The following is a 25,088-nucleotide window of genomic DNA, read 5'->3' as shown; positions in this document are numbered from 1 at the left end:
AATATCTAGGCACCCCAATGTTAAAACAAAATTTCTCTGAATATAATCTGTCAGAAAAAAAATGCAATGCCCTATTCTACTCTGTTTTGGAGTATATACACCAACTCAGTATGCTCTCTCAGGGAAAATACCGAAATTCTAATTTTACGTGAATCGAAATAAAGTTAAATATTATCTAGGAACCGGAATGTTAAAAAGAAAATTCCTCGGAATACAATGTGTTTGAACAAATATACAATGACCTTTTCTACTCTGTTTTAGGGTATATACACCAGCTCAATATGCTCTCTCATGTAAAATAATGAAATTCTAATTTTACTCTAATCAAAAAAAACCTAAATCATAACTAGGCGCCCCAAAGTTAAAAGAAAATGGCTATGAATATATTCTCTTAGAAAAAAAATACAATGCCTTATTCTACTCAGGTTTGGAGTATATACACCAACTCAGTATGCTCTCTCATGTAAAATACCAAAATTGTAATTTTACCCGATTCGAAAAAATTTAAATATTATCTAGGCACCCTAATGTTAAAAACAAACTTGCTCTGAATATAATCTGTCAGAAAAAATATACAATGCCCTATTCTACTCTGTTTTGAAGTACATACAGCAACTCCATATGCTCTCTCATATAAAATACAGAAATTCTATATTCAAGCGAATCGAAAAATATCTAAATATTATCTAGGCACCCGAATGTTAAAAGCAAAATTGCTCTGAATATAATCTGTCAGAAAAAATATATAATGCCCTTTTCTACTGTGTTTTGGAGTATATACACCAACTCCATATGCTCTCTCATGTAAAATACCGAAATTCTAATTTTACGTGAATCGAAAAAACCTAAATAATATCTAGGCGCCCCAAAGTTAAAAGAAAATGGCTCTGAATATAATCTGTTAAAAAAAATATACAATGCCTTATTCTACTCTGTTTTGGAGTATATACACCAACTCAGTATGCTCTCTCATGTAAAATAGCAAGATTCTTATTTTACGCAAATCGAAAAAACCTAAATATTATCTAGGCACCCCAATGTTAAAAAAAATTGCTCTGAATATAATCTGTAAGGAAAAATATACAATGCCCTATTCTACCCTGTTTTGCAGTATATACACCAACTCAGTATGCTCTCTCATGTAAAATTCCGAAATTCTAAATTTACTAGAATCGAATATAATCTAAATATTATATAGGCACCCCTATGTTAACAGCAAAATTGCTCTGAATATAATATGTCAGAAAAAATATACAATGCCCTTTTCTTCTCTGTTTTGGAGTATATATACCAACTCCATATGCTCTCTCATGTAAAATACAGAAATTCTATATTTAAGCGAATTGAAAATAATCTAAATAATATCTAGGCGTCCCAAGGTTATAAGAAAATGGCTCTGAATATAGTATGATAGAAAAAATGTACAATGCCTTATTTTACTATGTTTTGGAGTATATACACCAACTCAGTATGCTCTCTCGTGTAAAATACAGAAAATCTAATTTTACCCGAATAGAAAAAATCTAAATATTATCAAGGCACCCCAATGTTAAAAACAAAATTTCTCTGAATATAAACTCTTATAAAAAATATACAATGCGCTATTCTACTCTGTTTTTGAGTATATACACCAACTCTACATGCTCTCTCATGTAAAATACAGAAATTCTATATTTAAGCGAATCGAAAAAAATCTCAATATTATCTAGCCACACAAATGTTAAAAACAAAATTTCTCTGAATATCATCTGTCAGAAATAATATACAATGCCCTTTTCTACTCTGTTTTGGAGTATATACACCAACTCAGTATGCTCTCTCATGTAAAATACCAAAATTCTAATTTTGCGTGAATCGAAAAAATCTAAATGTTATCAAGGCACCCCAATGTTTAAAGCAAAATTGCTCTGAATATAATCTGACTGACAAAATATACAATGTCCTTGTCTACTCTGTTTTGGAGTGTATAAACCAAATCAATATGCCCTCTCATGTAAAATACCGAAATTCTTATTTTATGCGAATCGAAGAAAATCTAAATAATATCTAGGCACCAAAATGATAAAAACAAAATTGCTCTGAATATAATCTGTCAGAAAAAATATACAATGCCCTATTCTACTCTGTTTTGGTATATAAAACAACTCCATATGCTCTCTCATATAAAATACAGAAATTCTATATTTAAGCGAATCGAAAATAATCAAAATATTATCTAGGCACCCTAATGTCGATAGCAAAATTTCTCTGAATATAATCTGTCAGAAAAAATATACAATGCCCTATTCTACTCTATTTTGTAATATATACACCAACTCCATATACTCTCCTATGGAAAATACAGAAATTCTAATTTTAGCAGAATCGAAAAAATCTAAATATTATCTAGGCACCCCAATGTTAAAAACAAATATGCTCTGAATATAATCAGGCAGAAGAAATATACAATGCCCTATTCTACTCGGTATTGGAGTATATACACCCACTCTATATGCTCTCTCATGTAACATACCGAAATTCTAATTTTACGTGAATCGAAAATAATCTGAATAATATCAAGGCGCCCCAAAGTTAAAAGAAAATGGGTCTGAATATAGTCTGTTAGGAAAAATATACAATGCCTTATTCTACTCTGCTTTGGAGTATATACACCAATTCAATATGCTCTCTCATGTAAAATACAAAAATTCTATATTTAAGCGAATCGAAAAAAATCTAAATATTATCTAGGCACCCCAATGTTAAAAGCAAAATTGCTCTGAATATAGTCTTTCAGAAAAAATATACAATGCCATTTTCTACTCTGTTTTGTAGTATATACATCAACTCAATATGCTCTCTCATGTAAAATACACACATTCGAGTTTTACCCGAATCGAAAAAATCTAAATATAATCTAGGCACCCCTATGTGAAAAACAAAATTGCGTTGAATATAATCTGTCAGAAAAAATAAAGTATGCCCTATTCTACTCTGTTTTGGAGTATATACACCAACTCCATATGCTCTCTCATGTAAAATACAGAAATTCTATATTTAAGCGAATCGAAAGAAATCTAAATATTATCAAGGCACCTTAATGTTAAAAGCAAAATTGCTCTGAATATAATCTGTCAGAAAAAATATACAATACCCTATTCTACTTTCTTTTGGAGTATATACACAAACTACACACGGTCTCTAATGTAAAATACAGAAATTCTCTATTTAAGCAAATCGAAAAAAATCTAAATATTATCTAGCCACCCCAATATTCAAAGCAAAATTTCTCTGAATATAATCTGTCAGAAAAAATATACAATGCTCTTTTCTACTCTGTTTTGGAGTATATACACCAAATCCATATGCTCTCTCATGTAAAATATACAAATTATATATTTAAGAGAATCGAAAAAAATCTAAATATTATCTAGGCACCCCAATGTTAAAAACAAAATTGCTCTGAATATAATCTGTCAGAGAAAATATGCAATGCCCTATTCTACTCTGTTTTGGGGTACATACACCAACTCAATATGTTCTCTCATGTAAAATATAGACATTCTATATTTAAGCGAATCGAAAAAAATCTACATATTATCTAGGCACCCCAATGTTAAAAACAAAGTTGCTCTGAATATAATCTCTCAAAAAAATATACAATGCCTTATTCTACTTTTTTTTGGAGTATATACATCAACTCCAGTTGCTCTCTCCTGTAAAATGCAGAAAATCTATATTTAAGCGAATCGAAAAAATTGTATATATTATCTAGGCACCCCAATGTTAAAAAAAAAATTACTCTGAGTATAATCTCTCAGAAAAAATATCCAATGCCCTATTCTACTCTGTTTTGGAGTATATACACGGACTCCATATGCTCTCTCATATAAAATAGAGAAATTCTATATTTAAGCGAATCGAAAAAAATCTAAATATTATCTATGCATTCCAATGTTAAAAGTAAAATTGCTCTGAATATAAACTGTCAGAAAAAATATACAATGCCCTTTTCTACTCTGTTTTTTAGTATATACACCAAATCAATATGCCCTCTCATATAAAATACCGAAATTCTAATTTTACACGAATCGAGTAAAATCTAAATATTATCTAGACACCCCTATGTTAAAAGCAAAATTGCTCTGAATATAATCTGCCTGACAAAATGTACAATGTTTTTGTTTACTCTGTCTTAAAGTGTATAAACCAACTCCATATGCTCTCTGATGTAAAATACTGAAATTCTTATTTTGGCGAATCGAAAAAAATCTAAATAATATATAGGCAACACAATGATAAAAACAAAATTGCTCTGAATATAATCTGTCAGAAAAAAATATACAATTCCCTATTCTACTCTGTTTTGGGGTATATAAAATAACTCCATATGCTCTCTCATGTAAAACACAGAAATTCTAATTTTACCTGAATCGAAAAAATCTAAATATTATCTAGGCACCCAAATGTTAAAAACAAAATTGCTTTAAATATAATCTGTCAGAAAAAATACACAATGCCCTATTATACTCTGTTTTGGTGTATATACACCAACTCAGTATGCTCTCTCATGTAAAATAAAGAAATTCTAATTTTACATGGATCTAAAAAAATCTAAATATTATGTAGGCACCCCAACGTTAAAAGCAAAATTGCTCTGAATATAATCTGTCATAAAAAATATACAATGCCCTATTCTACTTTGTTTTGGAGTATATACACCGACTCCATATGCTCTCTTATGTAAAATACAGAAATTCCATATTTAAGCAAATCGAAAAAAATCTATATATTATCTAGGCACCCGAATGTTAAAATCAAAATTCCTCTGAATATAATTTGTCAGAAAATATAAACAATTCCCTATTCTACTCTGTTTTGGAGTATGTACACCAACTCAGTATGCTCTCTCATATAAAATACAGAAATTCTAATTTTACGTGAATCGAAAAATATCTAAATATTATTTAGGCACCCCAATGTTATAAATAAAATTGCTCTGAATATAGTCTGTCAGAAAAAATATACAATGCGCTATTCTACTCTGTTTTGCAGTATATACACCAACTCCATATGCTCTCTCATGTAAAATACAGAAATTCTATATTTAACCGAATCAAAAAAGAACTTAATAATATCTAGGCACCCCAATGTTAAAAGTAAAATTGCTCTGAATATAATCTGTCATAAAAAATATACAATGCTTATTTCTACTCTGTTTTGTAGTATTTACACCAACTCAATATACTATCTCATGTAAAATACCAAAATTCTAATTTTACACGAATCGAAAAAAATCTAAATAATATCTAGGTGCCCCAAAGTTAAAAGAAAATGGCTCTGAATATAGTCTGTTAGAAAAAATATACAATGCCTTCTTCTACTCTGTTTTGTAGTATATACACCAACTCAGTATGCTCTCTCATGTAGAATACCGAAATTCTAATTTTACATGAATCGAAAAAAATCTAAATATTATCTAGGCACCCGAATTTTAATAGCAAAATTGCTCTGAATATAATCTGTCAGAAAAAATATACAATGCCCTTTTCTACTCTGTTTTCGAGTATATACACCAACTCAATATGCTCTCTAATGTAAAATAGCGAAATTCTAATTTTACCCAAATCAAAAAAATCTAAATAATATCTAGGAGGCCCAAAGTTAAAAGAAAATGGTTCTGAATATAGTCTGTTAGAAAAAATATACAATGCCTTATTCTACTCTGTTTTGAGTATAGACATCAACTCCATATGCTCTCTCATTTAAAATACAAAAATTCTATATTTAAGTGAATAGAGAAAAATCTGGGCCGGATGCGGTGGCTCAAGCTTGTAGTCCCAGCACTTTGAAAGGCCGAGGCGGGTGGATCACGAGGTCGGCAGATCGAGACCATCTTGGTCAACACGGTGAAATCCCGTCTCTACTAAAAACTACAAAAAATTAGTTGGGCACGGTGGCCTGTGCCTGTAATCCCAGCTACTCAGGAGGCTGAGGCAGGAGAATTGCCTGAACCCAGGGGGCAGAGGTTGCGGTGAGCCGAGATCGTGCCATTGCACTCCAGCCTGGGTAACAAGAGCGAAACTCCGTCTCAAAAAAAAAAAAAATCTGAATATTATCTAGGCACCCAAATGTTACAAACAAAATTGCCCTGAATATAATCTATCAGAAAAAATATACAATGCCCTTTTCTACTCTGTTTTTTAGTATATACACCAACTCAATATGCTCTCTCATGTAAAATACAGAAATACTAATTTCTCTCGAATCGAAAATATCTAAGTATTATCTAGGCAACCCAATGTTAAAAACAAAATTGCTCTGAATATAATCTGTCAGAAAAAATATACAATGCCCTATTCTACTTTGTTTTGGAATATATACACCAATTCAGTTTTCTCTCTCATGTAAAATACCGAAATTCTCATTTTACATGAATCGAAAAAATTCTAAATATTATTTAGGCACCCCAATATTAAAAACTATATTGCTCTGAATATAATTTGTCAGAAAAAATATACAATGCCCTATTATACTCTGTTTTGGAGTATATACACAAACTCAGTATGCTCTCTTGTGTAAAATAACAAAATTCTAATTTTACGTGAATCGAAAAAAAATCTAAATATTATCTAGGCACCCCAATGTTAAAAGAAAAATTACTCTGAATATAACCTGTCAGAACAAATATACAATGCCTTTTTCTACTCTGTTTTGGAGTATATACACCAACTCAATATGATCTCTCAAGTAAAATACCGAAATTCTAATTTTACGTAAATTGAATAAAATATAAATAATATCTAGGTGCCCGAAAGTTAAAAGAAAATGGCTCGAAATATAGTCTGTTAGCAAAAATATACAATGCCTTATTCTACTCGGTTTTGGAGAATATACACCAACTCAGTATGCTCTCTCATGTAAAATACCAAAATTCTAATTTTACGTGAATCAAAAAAAATCTAAATATTATCTAGGCACTCGAATGTTAAAATCAAAATTGCTCTGAATGTAGTCTGTCAGAAAAAATATACAATGCCCTATTCGACTCTGTTTTGGAGTATATACACCAACTCCATAGGCTCTCTCATGTAAAATACAGAAATTCTAATTTTACCCGAATCAAAAAAATCTAAATATTATCTAGGCACCCCAATGTTAAAAACAATATTTCTCTGAATATAATCTGTCACAAAAAATATACAATGACTTATTCTACTCTGTTTTGGACTATATACACCAAGTCAGTATGCTCTCTAATGTAAAATACTGAAATTCAAATTTTACGCGAATCGAAAAATATCTAAATATTATCTAGGCACCCCAATGTTATAAACAAAATTGCTCTGAATATAATCTGTCAGAAAAAATATACAATGGCCTATTCTACTCTGTTTTGGTGTATATACAGCAACTCAATATGCTCTCTCGTGGAAAACACGGAAATTATACTTTTACACGAATCAAAAAAAATTTAATAATATTTAGGCGCCCCAAACTTAAACAAAAATGCCTCTGAATATAGTCCGTTAGAAAAAATATAAAATGCCTTATTCTACTTTGTTTTGGAGTCTATACACCAACTCAGTATGCTCTCTCATGTAAAATACAGAAATTCTAATTTTACCCGAATCGAAAAAATCTAAATATTATCTAGGCACTGCAATGTTAAAAACAAAATTGATCTGAATATTATCAGTCAGAAAAAATATACAATGCCCTATTCTTCTCTGTTTTGTAGTACATACACCAACTCCATATGCTCTCTCATTTAAAATACAAAAATTCTATATTTAAGCAAATCGAAAAAAATCTAAATATAATCTAGGCACCGTAATGTTAAAAACAAAACTGCTCTGAATATTATCTGTCAGAATAAATATACAATTCACTTTTCTACTCTGTTTTGGAGTATATACACCAACTCAGTATGCTCTCTCAGGTAAAATACAGAAATTCTATATTTAAGCGAATCGAAAAAAATCTAAATATTAACTAGGCGTCTTAATATTACAAGAAAAATTGCTCTGAATACAATCTATGATAAAAAATATACAATGCCCTTTTCTACTCTGTTTTAGAGAATATACACGAACTCCATATCCTCTCTAATGTAAAAAACAGTAATTCTATATTAAAGCGAATCGAAAAAATCTAAACATTATCTAGGCACCCCAATGTTAAAAGCAAAATTGCTCCGAAGAAAATCTGTCAAAAAAAATATATAATGCGCATTTCTACTCTGTTTTGGAGTATATACACCAACTAAATATGCTCTCTCATGTAAAATACCGAAATTCAACTTTTACAGGAATCGAAAAAAATCTAAATAATATCTAGGCGCCCGAAATTTAAAGAAAAATGGCTCGAAATATAGTCTGTTAGAAAAAATATACAATGTTTTATTCTACTCTGTTTTGGAGTATATACACCAACTCCGTATGCTCTCTCATGTAAAATACAGTAATTGTATATTTAAGCGAATCGAAAAAAATCTAAATATTATCTAGGCAACAGAATGTTAAAAGCAAAATTTCTCTGAATATAATCTGTCAGAAAAAAAAATACAATGCTCTTTTCTACTCTGTTTTGTAGTATATACACCAATTCAATATGCTATCTCATGTGAAATACAGAAATTCTATATTTAAACGAATCGAAAAAAATCTAAACATTATCTAGGCTCCCCTATGTTAAAAGCAAAATTTCTCTGAATATAAGCTCTCAGAAAAAATATACAATGCCCTTTTCTACTCTGTTTTGGAGTATATACACCAACTCAATATACTCTCTCAGGTAAAATAGAGAAATTCTAATTTTACCCGATTTGAAAAAATCTAAATATTATCTAGGCAACACAATGTTAAAAACAAAATTGCTCTGAATATAATTTGTCAGAAAAAATATACAATGCACCATTCTACTCTGTTTTGGAGTATATACACCAACTCAGTATGCTCTCTCATGTAAAATACAGAAATTCTAATTTTACGTGAATCAAAAAAAATCTAAATATTACCTAGGCACCATAATGTTAAAAACAATATTGTTCTGAATTTAATCCGTCAGAAAACTACACAATGCCTTATTCTACTCTGTTTTTGAGTATGTACACCAACTCCATATGCTCTCTCATGTAAAATACAGAAATTCTACTTTTAAGCGAAACAAAAAAAATCTAAATATTATCTAGGCACCTCAATGTTAAAAGCAAAATATCTCTGAATATAATCTGTCAGAAAAAATATACAATGCTCTTTTCTACTCTGTTTTGGAATATATACACCAACTCCATATGCTCTCTAATGTAAAATACAGAAATTCTATATTTAAGGAAAACAAAAAATATCTAAATATTATCTAGGCACCCCAATGTAAATAGCAAAATTTCTCTGAATATACTCTGTCAGAATAAATACACAATGCCATTTTCTACTCTGTTGTGTAGTATATACACCAACTCAATAAGCTCTCTCATGTAAAATTCCGAAATTCTAATTTTACGCGAATTGAAAAAAATCTAAATAATACCTAGGCGTCCCAAAGTTTAAAGAAAATGGCTCTTAATATAGTCTGTTAGAAAAAACATACAATGCCTTATTCTACTCTGTTTTGGAGTATATACACCAACTCAGTATGCTCTCTCATGTAAAATACAAAAATTGTATACTTAAGCGAATCGAAAAAAATCTAAATATTATCTAGGCACCACAAGGTTAAAAGCAAAATTGCTCAGAATATAAACTGTCACAAAAAATATATAATGCCCTTTTCTACTCTGTTTTGTACTATATACACCAAATAAATATGCTCTCTTATGTAAATTACAGAAATTCTAATTCTACCTGAATGGAAAATATCTAAATATTGCCTAGGCACCCCAATGTTAAAAAAAAATTGCTCTGAATATAATTTGTCAGAAAAAATATACAATGCTTTATTCTATTCTTTTTTGGAGTATATACAGAAACTCCATATGCTCTCTCATGTAAAATACCGAAATTCTAATTTTACGCGAATCGAAAAAAATCTAAATTATATCTAGGCGCCCCAACGTTCCAGAAAAATAGCTCTGAATATAGTCTGTTAGAAAAAATATACAATGCCTTATTCTACTCTGTTTTGGAGAATATACAACAACTCAGTACACTCTTTCATGTAAAAAAGTGAAATTCTAATTTTACGTGAATCGAAAAAAATCTAAATAATATCTAGGCGCCCCATAATTAAAATAAAATGGCTCTGAATATAGTCAGTTATAAAAAATATACAATGCCTTATTCTACTTTGTTTTGGAGTATATACACCAACTCAGTATGCTCTCTCATGTAAAATATCGAAATTCTAATTTTACGTGAATCCAAAAAATTCTAAATATTATCTAGGCACCCTAAAGTTAAAAGCAAAATTGCTCTGAATATAATCTGTCAGAAATAATATAAAATGCCCTATTCTACTCTGTTTTGGAGTATATACACCAACTCCATATGCTCTCTGATGTAAAATACCGAAATTCTAATTTTACATGAATGGAAAAAAACCTAAAGAATATATAGGCGCCCCAAAGTTAAAAGAAAATGGCTCTGAATATAGTCTGTAAGAAAAAATATACAATGCCTTATTCTACTCTTTTTTGGAGTATATACACCAACTCAGTATGCTCTCTCATATAAAATAACGATATTAAAATTTTACCCGAATCCAAAAACTCTAAATAATATATAGGCGCCCCAAAGTTTAAAGAAAACGGCTCTGAATATAGTCTGTTAGAAAAAATATACAATGCCTTATTCTACTCTGTTTTTGAGTATATACACCAACTCAATATGCTCTCTAATAGAAAATACATAAATTCTATATTTAAGCGAATCGAAAAAAATCTAAATACTATCTAGGCATCCCTATGTTAAAAGCAGAATTTCTCTGAATATAATCTGTCAGAAAAAAAAAATGCCCTTTTCTACTCTGTTTTGGTGTATATACACCAACTCAATATGCTCTCTCATGTAAAATACCGAAATTCTAAATTTACGCGAATCGAAAAAATGTAAATAACATCTAGGCGCCCCAAAGTTAAAAGAAAAAGTCTCTGAATATAGTCTGTGAGAAAAAATATACAATGCCTTATTCTACTCAGTTTTGGAGTATATACACCAACTCAGTATCCTCTCTCATGTAAAATACCGAAATTCTAATTTTACGTGAATCCAAAATAATCTAAATATTATCTAGGCACCCGAATGTTAAAATCAAAATTTCTCTGAATATAATCTTTCAAAAAAAATATACAATGCCCTGATCTTGTCTATTTTGGAGTGTATACACCAACTCAATATGCTCTGTCATGTAAAATACTGAAATTCTAATTTTACGGGAATCGAAAAGAATCTAAAGAATATCTAGACGCCCCAAAGTTAAAAGAAAATGGCTCTGAATATAGTCTGTTACAGAAAATATACAATGCCTTATTCTATTCTTTTTTGGAGTATATACACCAACTCAATATGCTCTCTCATGTAAAATAACGAAATTCTAATTTTACCACAATTGAAAAAATCAAAATATAATCTAGGTACCCCAATGTTAAAAACAAAATTACTCTGAATATAATCTGTCAGAGAAAATATACAATGCCCTATTTTACTCTGTTTTGGAGTATATACACCAACTTCATATGCTCTCTCATTTAAAATACAGAAATTCTATATTTAGCGAATCGAAAAAAATCTAAATATAATCTAGGCACCCCAATGTTAAAAACAAAATTACTCTGAATAGAATCTGTCAGAGAAAATATAAAATGCCTTATTCTAATCAATTTTTGCGTATATACACCAACTCCATATGCTCTCTTATGTAAAATACAGAAATTCTATATTTAAGCGAATCTAAAAAAATCTAAATATTATCTAGGCACCCCAATGTTGAAAACAATATTGTTCTGGGTATAATCCGTCAGAGAAAATATACAATGCCCTTTTCTACTCTGTTTTGGAGTATATACAACAACTCAGTAAGCTCTCTCATGTAAAATAACGAAATTCAAATTTTACCCGAATCGAAAAACTCTAAATAATACATAGGTGCCCCAAAGTTTAAAGAAAACGGCTCTAAATATAGTCTGTTAGAGAAAATATACAATGCCCTATTCTACTCTGTTTTGGAGTATATACACCAACTCCATATGCTCTCTAATAGAAAATACATATATTCTATATTTAAGCGAATCGAAAAAAATCTAAATAGTATCTCGGCATCTCTATGTTAAAAGCAAAATTTCTCTGAATACAATATGTCAGAATAAATATACAATGACCTTTTCTACTCTGTTTTGGAGTATATACACCAACTCAATATGCTCTCTCCTGTAAAATACCGAAATTCTAATTTTACGCGAATCGAAAAAAATCTAAATATCTACGGGACCCAAAGTTAAAAGAAAATGGCTCTGCATATAGTTTGTAAAAAAAAATATACAATACCTTATTCTACCCTGTTTTACAGTATATACACCAACTCAGTATGCTCCCTCATGTAAAATACCGAAATTCTAAATTTACGCGAATCGAAAAAAATGTAAATAACATCTAGGCGCCCCAGAGTTAAAAGAATATGGCCCTAAAAATAGTCTGTTAGAAAAAATATACAATGCCTTATTCTACTCTGTTTTGGAGTATATACACCAACTCAATATGCTCTCTCATGTAAAATACAGAAATTCTAATTTTAACAGAATCTAAAAAATCTAAAAATTATCTAGGCACCCCGATGATAAAACAAAAATTGCTCTGAAAATAATCTGTCAGAAAAAATATACAATGCCTTATTCTACTCTGTTTTACAGTATATACACCAACTCAGTATGCTCTCTCATGTAAAATACCGAAATTCAAATTTTACGTGAATTGAAAAAATCTAAATATTACCTAGGCACCCCAATGTTAAAAACAAAAGTGCGCTGAAAATAATCTGTCAGAAAAATATACAATCCCTTTTCTACTCTGTTTTGGATTATATACACCAACTTCATATGCTCTTTCATGTAAAATACAGAAATTCTATATTTAGCGAATCGAAAAAAATCTAAATATAATCTAGGCACACCAATGTTAAAAACAAAATTGTTCTGGGTATAATCTGTCAGAGAATATATACAATGCCCTTTTCTAATCTGTTTTGTAGTATATACCCTACCTCAATATGCTATCTGATGTAAAATACCGAAATTATAATTTTACCTGAATCGAAAAAATCGAAATATTATCCAGGCACCCAATGTTAAAAACAAACTTGCTCTGAATATAATCTGTCAGAAAAAATATACAATGCCCTATTCTACTCTGTTTTGGAGTACATACACCAACTCCATATGCTCTCTCGTGTAAAATACAAAAGTTCAAATTCTACCTGAATCGAAAAAATATTAATAATGTCTAGGCAGCCCAATGTTAAAAACAAAATTGCTCTGAATATAGTCTGTCATAAAAAATATACAGTGCCCTATTCTACTCTGTTTTGAAGTATATACACCAACTCCATATGCTCTCTCATGTAAAATAGAAAAATTCTCTATTTAAGCGAATCGAAAAAATCTAGATATTATGTAGGCACACAAATCTTAAAAACAAAATTGTTCTGAATATTATTTGTCAGAAAACATATACAATGCCCTATTTTACTCTTTTTTGGAGTATATACACCAACTCAATATGCTCTCTAATGTAAAATACCGAAATTCTAATTTTACGAGGATCGAAAAAAATCTAAATAGTACCTAGGTGCCCAAAAATTAAAACAAACTGCCTCTGAATATAGTCTGTTAGAAAAAATATACAATGCCTTATTCTACTCTATTTTGGAGTATATACACCAACTCAGTACGCTCTCTGATGTAAAATACAGAAATTCTAATTTTACCCGAATCGAAAAAATCTAAATATTATCTAGGCACCCCAATGTAAAAGCAAAATTCCACTGAATATAATCTGTTTGAAAAAATATACAATGTTCTTTTCTACTCTATTTTGTAGTATATACACCAACTCAATATGCTCTCTCATGTAAAATACAGAAATTCTAATTTTACACGGATCAAAAAAATCTAAAATTTATCTAGGCACCCTAATGTTAAAAGCAAAATTCTCTGAATATAATCTGTCAGAAAAATTATACAATGCCCTATTCTATTCTTTTTTGTAGTATATACACCAACTCAGTATTCTCTCTCGTAAAATACCAAAATTCTAATTTTACACGAATCGAAAACAATCTAAATAATATGTAGTCTCCCCAAAGTTAAAATTAAATGGCAATAAATATAATCTGTTAGAAAAAATATACAATGCCTTTTTCTACTCGGTTTTGGAGTACATACACCAACTCAGTATGCTCTATCATGTAAAATACAGAAATTCTAATTTTACCCGTATAGAAAAAATCTAAATATACTCTAGGCACCCCAATGTTAAAAACAAAATTCCTCTGAATATAATCTGTCAGAAAAAATACACAATGCCATATTCTATTTTGTTTTGGAGTATATACACCGACTCCATATGCTCTCTCATGTAAAATACAGAAATTCTATATTTAAGCGAATCGAAAAAAATCTAAATATTATCTAGGCACCCCAATGTTAAAAGCAAAATTGCGCTGAATATAATCTGTCAGAAAAAATATAATATGCTCTTTTCTACTCTGTTTTGGATTACATACACCAACTCAACATGCTCTCTCATGTAAAATACAGAAATTCTACTTCCTCTCGAATCGTAAATATCTAAGTATTATCTAGGCAACTTAATGTTAAAAACAAAATTGATCTGAATTTAATCTGTCAGAAAAAATATACAATGCCCTATTCTAATTTGTTTTCGAGTATATACAGCAACGCAGTTTGCTCTCTCATGTAAAATACCGAAATTCTCATTTTACATGAATTGAAAAAATTCTAAATATTATTTAGGCACCCCAATATTAAAAACTATATTGCTCTGAATATAATGTGTCAGAAAAAATATACAATGCCCTGTTATACTCTGTTTTGGAGTATATAAACCAACTCCATAGGCTCTATAATGTAAAATACAGAAATTCTAATTTTACCCGAATCGAAAATATCTAAATATTATCTAGGTACCCCAATGTTAAAAACAAAATTTCTCTGAATATAATCTGTCAGAAAAAATATACAATGCCTTATTCTACTCTGTTTTGCACTATATATACCAAGTCAGTAGGCTCTCTCATGTAAAATACTGAAATTCTAAATTTACGCGAATCGAAAAATATCTAAATATTATCTAGGCACCCCAATGTTATAAACAAAATAGCTCTGAATATAATCTGTCAGAAAAAATATACAATGCTTTATTCTAATATGTTTTAGAGTATATACACCAACTCCATATGCTCTCTCGTGTAAAATACAAAAATTCTAATTCTACTTGAATCGAAAAAATATAAATATTGTCTAGACACCTTAATGTTAAAAACAAAATTGCTCTGAATATAATCTGTCAGAAAAAATATACAATGCCCTATTCTACTCTGTTTTAAAGTATATAAGCCAACTCCATATGCTCTCTCATGTAAAATACAGAAATTCTATACTTAAGAGAATCGAAAAAAATCTAAATATTATCCTTGCACCCCAATGTGAAAAGCAAAATTGCTCTGAATATAATCTGTCAGTAAAAATATACAATTCCCTTTAATACTCTATTTTGTTGTATATACACCAACTCAGTATGCTCTGTCATGTAAAATACAAAAATTCTAATTTTACCCGAATTGAAAAAATCTAAATATTATTAAGGCAACCCAATGTTAAAAACAAAATTTCTCTAAATATAATCTGTCAGAAAAAAATATACAATGCACTATTCTACTTTGTTTTGGAGTATATACACCAACTCCATATGCTCTCTCATGTAAAATACAGAAATTCTATATTTGAGCGAATCGAAATAAATCTAAATATTATCTAGGCACCCCAAAGTTAAAAGCAAAATTGCTCTGAATAAAATCTGTCAGAAAAAATATACAATTCCCATTTCTACTCTGTTTTGGAGTATATACACCAACTCCATATGCTCTCTCATGTAAAATACGGAAATTATGATTATACGCGAATCGAAAGAAATCTAAATAATATCTGGGGGCCCCAAAGTTAAAAGAAAATAGATCTTAATATAGACTGTTAGAAAAAATATACAATGCCTTATTGTACTTTGTTTTGGAGAAAATACACCAACTCAGTATGCTCTTTCATGTAAAAAAGCGAAATTCTAATTTTACGTGAATCGAAAAAAATCTAAATAATATCTAGGCGCCCAAAAGTTAAAAGAAAATGTCTATGAATATAATCTGTTAGAAGAAATATACAATGTTTTTTTCTACTCTGTTTTGGAGTATATACACCAACTTCGTTTACTCTCTCATGTAAAATACAGTAATTCTAATTTTACCGGAATACTTAAAATCTAACTATTACTTAGGCACACCAGTGTTTAAAACAAAATTGCTCTGAATATAATCTGTCAGAAAAAATATACAGTTCCCTATTCTACTCTGTTTTGAAGTATATACACCAACTCCATATGCTCTCTCAAGTAAAATACAGAAATTCTATATTTAAGCGAATCGAAAAAAATCTAAATATTATCTAGGCACCTTAATGTTAAAAACAAAATTGCTCTAAATATAATCTGTCAGAAAAAATATACAATGTGTTATTCTACTCTGTTTTGGAGTATATACACCAACTCAGTATGCTCTCTCATATAAAATAACAAAATTCTAATTTTATGTGAATCGAAAAAAATCTAAATATTATCTAGGCCACCCGAATGTTAAAAGCAAAATTGCTCTGAATATAATCTGTCAAAAAAATATACAATGCCCTTTTCTACTCTGTTTTAAACTATATACACCAACTTAATATGCTCTCTCATGTAAAATACTGCAATTCTAATTTTAAGGGAATCGAAAAAAATCTAAATATTATCTAGGCACCCCAAAATTAAAAGAAAATGGTTCTGAATATAGTCTGTTAGAGAAAATATAAAATGCCCTATTCTACTGTCTTTTGGAGTATATACACCAACTCAGTATGCTCTCTCATGTAAAATACCGAAATTGTTATTTTACGTGAATCAAAAAAAAATCTAAATATTATCCAGGCACCACAATGTTAAAAGCAAAATTGATCTGAATATAATTTGTCAGAAACAATATACAATGCCCTATTCTACACTATATTGGAGTATATACACCAACTCAATATGCTCTCTCTTGTAAAATATCGTAATGTTAATTTTACGTGAATTGAACATTTTAAATAATATCTAGGTGCCTCAAAGTTAAAGGAAATTGGCTCTGAATATAGTCTGTTTGAAAAAATATACAATGCCTGATTCTACTCTGTTTTGGAGTATATACACCAACTCAGTAGGCTCTCTCATGTAAAATACAAAAATTCAAATTTTACCCAAATCGAAAAAATCTACATATGATCTAGGCACCCCAATGTTAAAAAAAAAAATTTCTCTGAATATAATCTGTCAGAAAAAATATACAATGCCCTATTCTACTCTGTTTTGGAGTATATACACCAACTCTGTATGCTTGGACTTGTACAATACCGAAATTCTAATTTTACGTGAATCGAAAAAAATCTAAATATTATCTAGGAACCCCAATGTTAAAGGCAAAATTGCTCTGAATATAATCTGTCAGAAAAAATATACAATGCCCTTTTCTACACTGTTTTGGAGTATATAAACCAACTCCATATGCTCTCTCATGTGAAATACCGAAATTCTAATTTTACGGCAATTGAAAAAAATCTAAATAATATCAAGGCACCCCAAAGTTAAAAGAAAATGACTCTAAATATCGTCTGTTAGAAAAAATACACAATGCCTTATTCTACTCTGTTTTGGAGTATATACACCAACTAAGAATGCTCTCATGTAAAATACAGAAATTCTAATTTAACGTGAATAGAAAAAAATCTAAATATTATCTAGGCACACCAAAGTTAAAAACAAAATTGCTCTGAATATAATCTGCCAGAAAAAATATACAACTCCCTATTCCACTCTGTTTTGGAGTATATACACCAACTCAGTATGCTGTCTAATGTAAAATACCGAAATTCTAATTTTACGTGAATCGAAAAAAATCTAAATATTATCTAGGCACTTTAATGTTAAAAACAAAATTGCTCTGAATATACCCTGCCAGAAATAATATACAATGCCCTATTCTACTCTGTTTTGGAGTATATACACCAACTCAATATGCTCTCTCATGTGTAATACCGCAATTCTAATTTTACGTGAATCGACAAAAATCTAAATAAAATCTAGGTGCCCCAAAGTTAAAAGAAAATGGCTCTGAATATAGTCTGTTAGAAGAAATATACAATGCCTTATTCTACTCTGTTTTGGAGTATATACCCCAACTCAGTATGCTCTCTCATGCAAAATAGCGAAATTCAAATTTTACTTGAATCAAAAAAAATCTACATATTATCTAGGCACCCCAATGTTAAAAACAAAATTGCTCTGAATATAGTCTGTCAGAAAAAATATACAGTGCCCTATTCTACTTTGTTTTGGGGTATATACATTAACTCCATATGCTCTCTCATGTAAAATAGAGAAATTCTCTATTTAAGTGAATCAAAAAAATCTAGATATTATGTAGGCACACAAATCTTAAAAACAAAATTGTTCTGAATATTATTTGTCAGAAAACATATACAATGCCCTATTCTACTCTTTTTTGGAGTATATACACCAACTCAATATGCTCTCTCATGTAAAATACCGAAATTCTAATATTACGAGAATCGAAAAAAATCTAAACAATACCTAGGTGCCCCAAAATTTAAAGAAACTGCCTCTGAATATAGTCTGTTAGAAAAATTATACAATGACTTATTCTACTCTATTTTGGAGTATATACACCAACTCAGTATGCTCTCTGATGTAAAATACAGAAATTCTAATTTTACCCGAATCGAAAAAATCTAAATATTTTCTAGGCACCCCAATGTTAAAGCAAAATTCCACAGAATATAATCTGTCCAAAAAAATATACAATGCCCTTTTCTACTCTATTTTGTAGTATATAAACCAACTCAATATGCTCTCTCATGTAAAATACAGAAATTCTAATTTTACCCGGATTGAAAAAATCTAAAAATTATCTAGGCATTCCAATGTTAAAAGCAAAATTCTCTGAATATCATCTGTCAGAAATAATATACAATGCCCTATTCTATTCTCTTTTGTAGTATATACACTAACTCAGTATGCTCTCTCATGTAAAATACCGAAATTCTAATTTTACACGAATCGAAAACAATCTAAATAATATGTAGTCTCCCCAAAGTTTAAATTAAATGGCTCTGAATATATTCTGTTAGAAAAAATATACAATGCCTTTTTCTACTCGGTTTTGGAGTACATACACCAACTCAGTATGCTCTATAATGTAAAATACAGAAATTCTAATTTTACCCGTATCAAAAAAATCTAAATATTCTCTAGGCACCCCAATGTTAAAAACAAAATTGCTCTGAATATAATCTGTTAGAGAAAATATACAATGCCCTATTCTACTCTGTTTTGGAGTATATACACCAACTCCGTATGCTCTCTCATGTAAAATACTGAAATTCTATATTTAAGCGAATCGAAAAATATCTAAATATTATCTAGGTACACCAATGTTAAAAGCAAAATTACCCTGAATATAATCTGTCCGAAGAAATATACAATGCTTCATTCTACTCTGTTCTGTAGTATATACACCAATTCATTGTCCTCTCTCATGTAAAATACCGAAATTCTAATTTTACCCAAATCGAAAAAATCTAAATATTATCTAGGCACACCAATGTTAAAAACAAAATTGCTCTGAATATAAACTGTCAGAAAAAATATACAATGCCCTATTCTACTCTGTTTTGGAGTATAAACACCAACTCCATATGCTCTCTCATGTAAAATACAGAAATTCTAATTTTACCCAAATCGAAAAGAATCTAAATATTATCTAGGCACCCCAATGTTAAAAACAAAATTGCTCTGAATATAATCTGTCTGAAAAAATATAAAATGCCCAAAGTTAAAAGAAAATGGCTGTGAATATAGTCTGTTAGACAAAATATACAATGCCTTATTCTACTCTGTTTTGGAGTATATAAACCAACTCAGTATGCTCTCTCATGTAAAATACAGAAATTCTATATTTAAGCGAATCGAAAAAATCTAAATAATATTTAGGCACCCCAGTGTTAAAAGAAAAATTTCTCTGAATATAATCTGTCAGAAAAAATATATAGAATGCCCTTTTGTTCTCTGTTTTGAAGTATATACACCAACTCCATATGCTCTCTCATGTAAAATACAGAAATTCCATATTTTAGCGAATCAAAAAAATCTAAAAATTATCTAGGCACCCGAATGTTAAAAGCAAAATTGCTCTGAATATAATCTGTCAGAAAAAAATATACAATACCCTTTTCTACTCTGCTGTGTAGTGTATACACCAACTCAATATGCTCTCTCATGTAAAAAACCAAAATCCTAATTTTACGAGACCCCAAAGAAATCTAAATAATATCTAGGCGCCCCAATGTTAAAAGAAAATGGCTCTCAATATAGTCTGTTACAAAAAATATACAATTCCTTATTCTACTCTGTTTTGGAGTATATACACCAACTCAGTATGCTCTCAAAAGTAAAATACAGAAATTCCAATTTTACCCGAATCGAAGAAATCTAAATATTATCTTGTAACCCCAACGTTCAAAACAAAATTGGTCTGAATATAATCTGTCAGAAAAAATATACAATGCCCTATTCTACTCTGTTTTGGAGTATATACACCAACTCAGTATGCTCTCTCATGTAAAATACCGAAATTCTAATTTTACGTGAATAGAAAAAACTCTAAATATCTAGGTTCCCCATTAAAAGAAAATGGCTCTGAATATAGTCTGTTAGAAAAAATATACAATGCCTTATTCTATTCTGTTTTGGAGTATATACACCAACTCAGTATGCTCTCTCTTGTAAAATACCGAAATTCTAATTTAACGTGAATCGAAAAAAAATCTAAATATTATCTGGGCACCCGAATGTAAAAAGCAAAATTTCTCGGAACAGTATCTGCCAGAGAAAATATACAAGGCCCTATTCTACTCTGTTTTGGAGTAAACACACCAACTAAGTATGTTCTCTCATGTAAAATACCGAAATTCAAATTTTACGTGAATCGAATATAATCTAAATATTATCTAGGCACACCAATGATAAAAGCAAAATTGCTTTGAATATAATCTGGCAGAAAAAATATAAAATGCCCCTCTTTACTCTTTTTTGGAGTATATACACCAACTCAATATGCTCTCTCATGTAAAATACCGACATTCTAAATTTAAGAGAATCGAAAGAAATCTAAATAATATCTAGGCGTTGCACAGTTAAGAGCAAATGGATCTGAATATAGTCTGTTAGAAAAAATATACAATGCTTTATCTACTCTGTTTTGGAGTATATACACCAACTCAGTATGCTCTCTCATGTAAAATACCGAAATTCTAATTTTACCCAAAATCAAAGAATCTAAATATTATCTAGGCACCCCAATGTTAAAAACAAAATTGCTCTGAATATAATCTTTCAGAGAAAATATACAATATTCTCTTATACTCTGTTTTGTAGTATATACAACAACTCAATATGCTCTCTCATGTAAAATACCGAAACTCTAAATTTACGTGAATCGAAAAAAATTGAAATATTATCTATGCACCCCAATGTAAAAAGCAAAATTTCTCGGAACAATATCTGTCAGAGAAAATATACAGTGCCGTTTTCTACTTTGTTTTGGAGTGTATACACCAACTCAATATGCTCTCTCATGTAAAATACAGAAATTCTAATTTTACACGAACGGAAAAAAATCAAAATATTATCTAGGTACCCCAATGTTAAAAGCAAAATTTCTCCCAATATCATCTGTCAGAAAAAATACACAATGCCCTTTTCTACTGTGTTTTTGAGTATATACACCAATTCAATATGCTCTCTCATGTAAAATACCGAAATTCTAAATTTACGTGAATCGAAAAAAAATCTACATATTACCTAGGCACCCCAATGTTGAAAGCAAAATTGCTCTGAATATAGTCTGTCAGAAAAAATATACAATACCCTTTTCTACTTCGTTTTGGAGTATATACACCAACCCAATATGCTCTCACATGTAAAATACCGAAATTCTTATTATACGTGAATCGATAAAAATCTAAATATTATATAGACACCCCAATGTTGAAAGAAAATGGCTTTGAATATAGTCTGTCAAAAAAATATACAATGCCCTTTTCTCCTCGGTTTTGGAGTATACGGACCAACTCAATATGCTCTCTCATGTAAAATACCGAAATTCTAAATTTACGAGAATCGAAAAAAATCTAAATATTATCTAGGCACCCCAATGTTAACAGTAACATTGCTCTGAATATTATCTGTCAGAAAACATATAAAATTCGCTTTTCTACTCTGTTTTGGAGTATATACACCAACTCAATATGCTCTATAATTTAAAATATGGAAATTCTCAATTTACGCGAATCGAAAAAAATCTAAATATTATCTAGGCAACCCAATGTTAAAAGCAAATTTGCTCTGAATATGATCTGTCAGAAATAATATACAATGCCCTATTGTACTCTGTTTTGGAGTCTATACACCAATTCATTATGCTTTCTTGTGTAAAATACTGAAATTCTAAATTTACGCTAATCGAAAAAAATCTAAATATTATCTAGGTACCCCAATGTTAAAAGCAAAATTGCTCTCAATATAATCTGTGAGAAAAAATATACAATGCCCTTTTCTACTGTGTTTTGGAGTGTATACACCAACTCAATATTCTCCCTCATGTAAATTACCCAAATCCTAACATTACTCTAAGTATCTCATAAAGTGCACAAGACCCCCTTGATGTTGTTTTTTATAACTAGGGGATTACAGATGACATTACTCACGATATGACTGCGGCTGTTTGCCAGTCCTGTGATAATGTTTCTAATATCCAGAGAAGGAGAGGGGAATGTTTCTGCCCATAGGCAAATCCTCTGAATACGGCAAGAGGAGTACACCGTGCTGTGATATTTTCACTAATGTAAACAAGAAAACAATTATATTGAATTAAATATTGCAAGGTGTTAACCCCCCCTATAATTTTCCTTGTAATTTCAAGAGGTTGAGGACATTTTTGTCAAAATGGCGGAGGTGTAACTTCAGCTATTGTCTACTATATAATAAAAAAGGATAAAATTATTATTTACATATGATATGATTGCCAGTATCATATTACACCACATTTTCAAAATATCTGGGCCCCAGCAGCTGTGGGCATGGCAGCCAAGCGAGGGTGTCCCTATGCAACCAGGTTGGGCATTGCAGCTGCTACGGGCCCTTTGTGATTTGTCTGGGGGCTGCTTCGGGCCCTCTGGTGGTGGCTGTGGTAACAGCCACATAGCCAGAGGGTCTCTCAGCATCCAGGGAGGACCTGGCGGCTGCTACTGTCACTCTGGCAAGGGCTATGGGCACAGCCACCTAACCAGGGGGTCCCTATGTAGCCAGGGTGGGGCTGGAAGCTGCTATAGGCCCTTTGGCGGGAGGTGTGGGGATACCCTGCTCTTCACAGGTACAGTTTGCACCTATTTCTACATGTGTAGATTGTTTACATAATGGGCACATATTTGTACACATGTACATATAATATTATCACAATAAACATATATGTACATAATATGTGTACAATAAATATGTACTTTATACGTACCTAATATAAACAATATGTACTTTTCGGTGATATGTGATATCTACATATTATTAATTATATATCTTATTGTGATAATATGTATGTTACCACTGAAATTTTTAGAAATGTACATAGAGTACACTTTATGTACCTATGCATTGTATACACATTATAGAAATAAATAGGTACATATTTTACAGATTATGTACATTTTTTCTACATGTGTATTTTGTACACATATGTACAGCAGAGTAAATGTACAGACTATACCTATTTTATACATTTATTGTGATATGTCAATAAATGTACACATGAGTACATTCTGGGATATAATTTTTAGCATATTAGACAGGAATTACACCGGTGACCAAAGTGGGTTTACACCCAGGTGCGCACATAGTTTATACATGTACATGTTGTGCTTATTATGTACTCATGTACAGAATGCACATGTCTACATTATATATACATAGGTGTACGCAGCATACATAGGTACATACTGTGCACACATATGTACACGTGCATATATTGTACATCTGTACATAATGGGTACATGATGTACATGTGTACACATCATATCACAATAAATGTAAATATGCATAATGTTTGCAATATGTACGTTTATATTATGTATTACGTTTATTGTGATTATATATGCTGTTGTGATATGATATCATTGTGACATTACAAATGTACATATTATACACATTATGTACCTATGCATTGTGCACAGATTATAGAAATAGAAAGAAACATATTTTACAGGTTATGTACATTTTATTTACTTGTGTATTGGGTACACAGAGTAAATGTACAGATCTTACTTTATACATTTATTGTGATATGCCAATAAATGTACACATGAGTACATTCTGTGATATTACATTTAGAATATAAGATATAAATTACTCTGGTTACCAAAGTGGGTGTAAACTTATGTGTGCACATATTTTGTACATGTACATACTGTGCATATTATGTACTTGTGTACAGAAGGTAAATATCTACATTATATGTATGTATGGGTACAGAGCGTACATATGTACATACTATGTACATATATCTACACCTGAATTTATTGTACATCCGTACATAATGGGTCCATGCTGTACATGTAAACACATCGTCATACCACAATAAATGGAAATGTACATAATGTGTGAAATACGTACATTTATATTATGTATTACATGTGTATTGTGATTGTATATGCTGTTCTGATATCATTGTGATATTACAAATGTACATATTGT

This window comes from Callithrix jacchus, chromosome 5, assembly GCF_049354715.1.
Source record: "Callithrix jacchus isolate 240 chromosome 5, calJac240_pri, whole genome shotgun sequence".
Classification (NCBI taxonomy): Eukaryota; Metazoa; Chordata; class Mammalia; order Primates; family Cebidae; genus Callithrix; species Callithrix jacchus.
Note: the sequence above shows the minus strand (reverse complement) of the source record.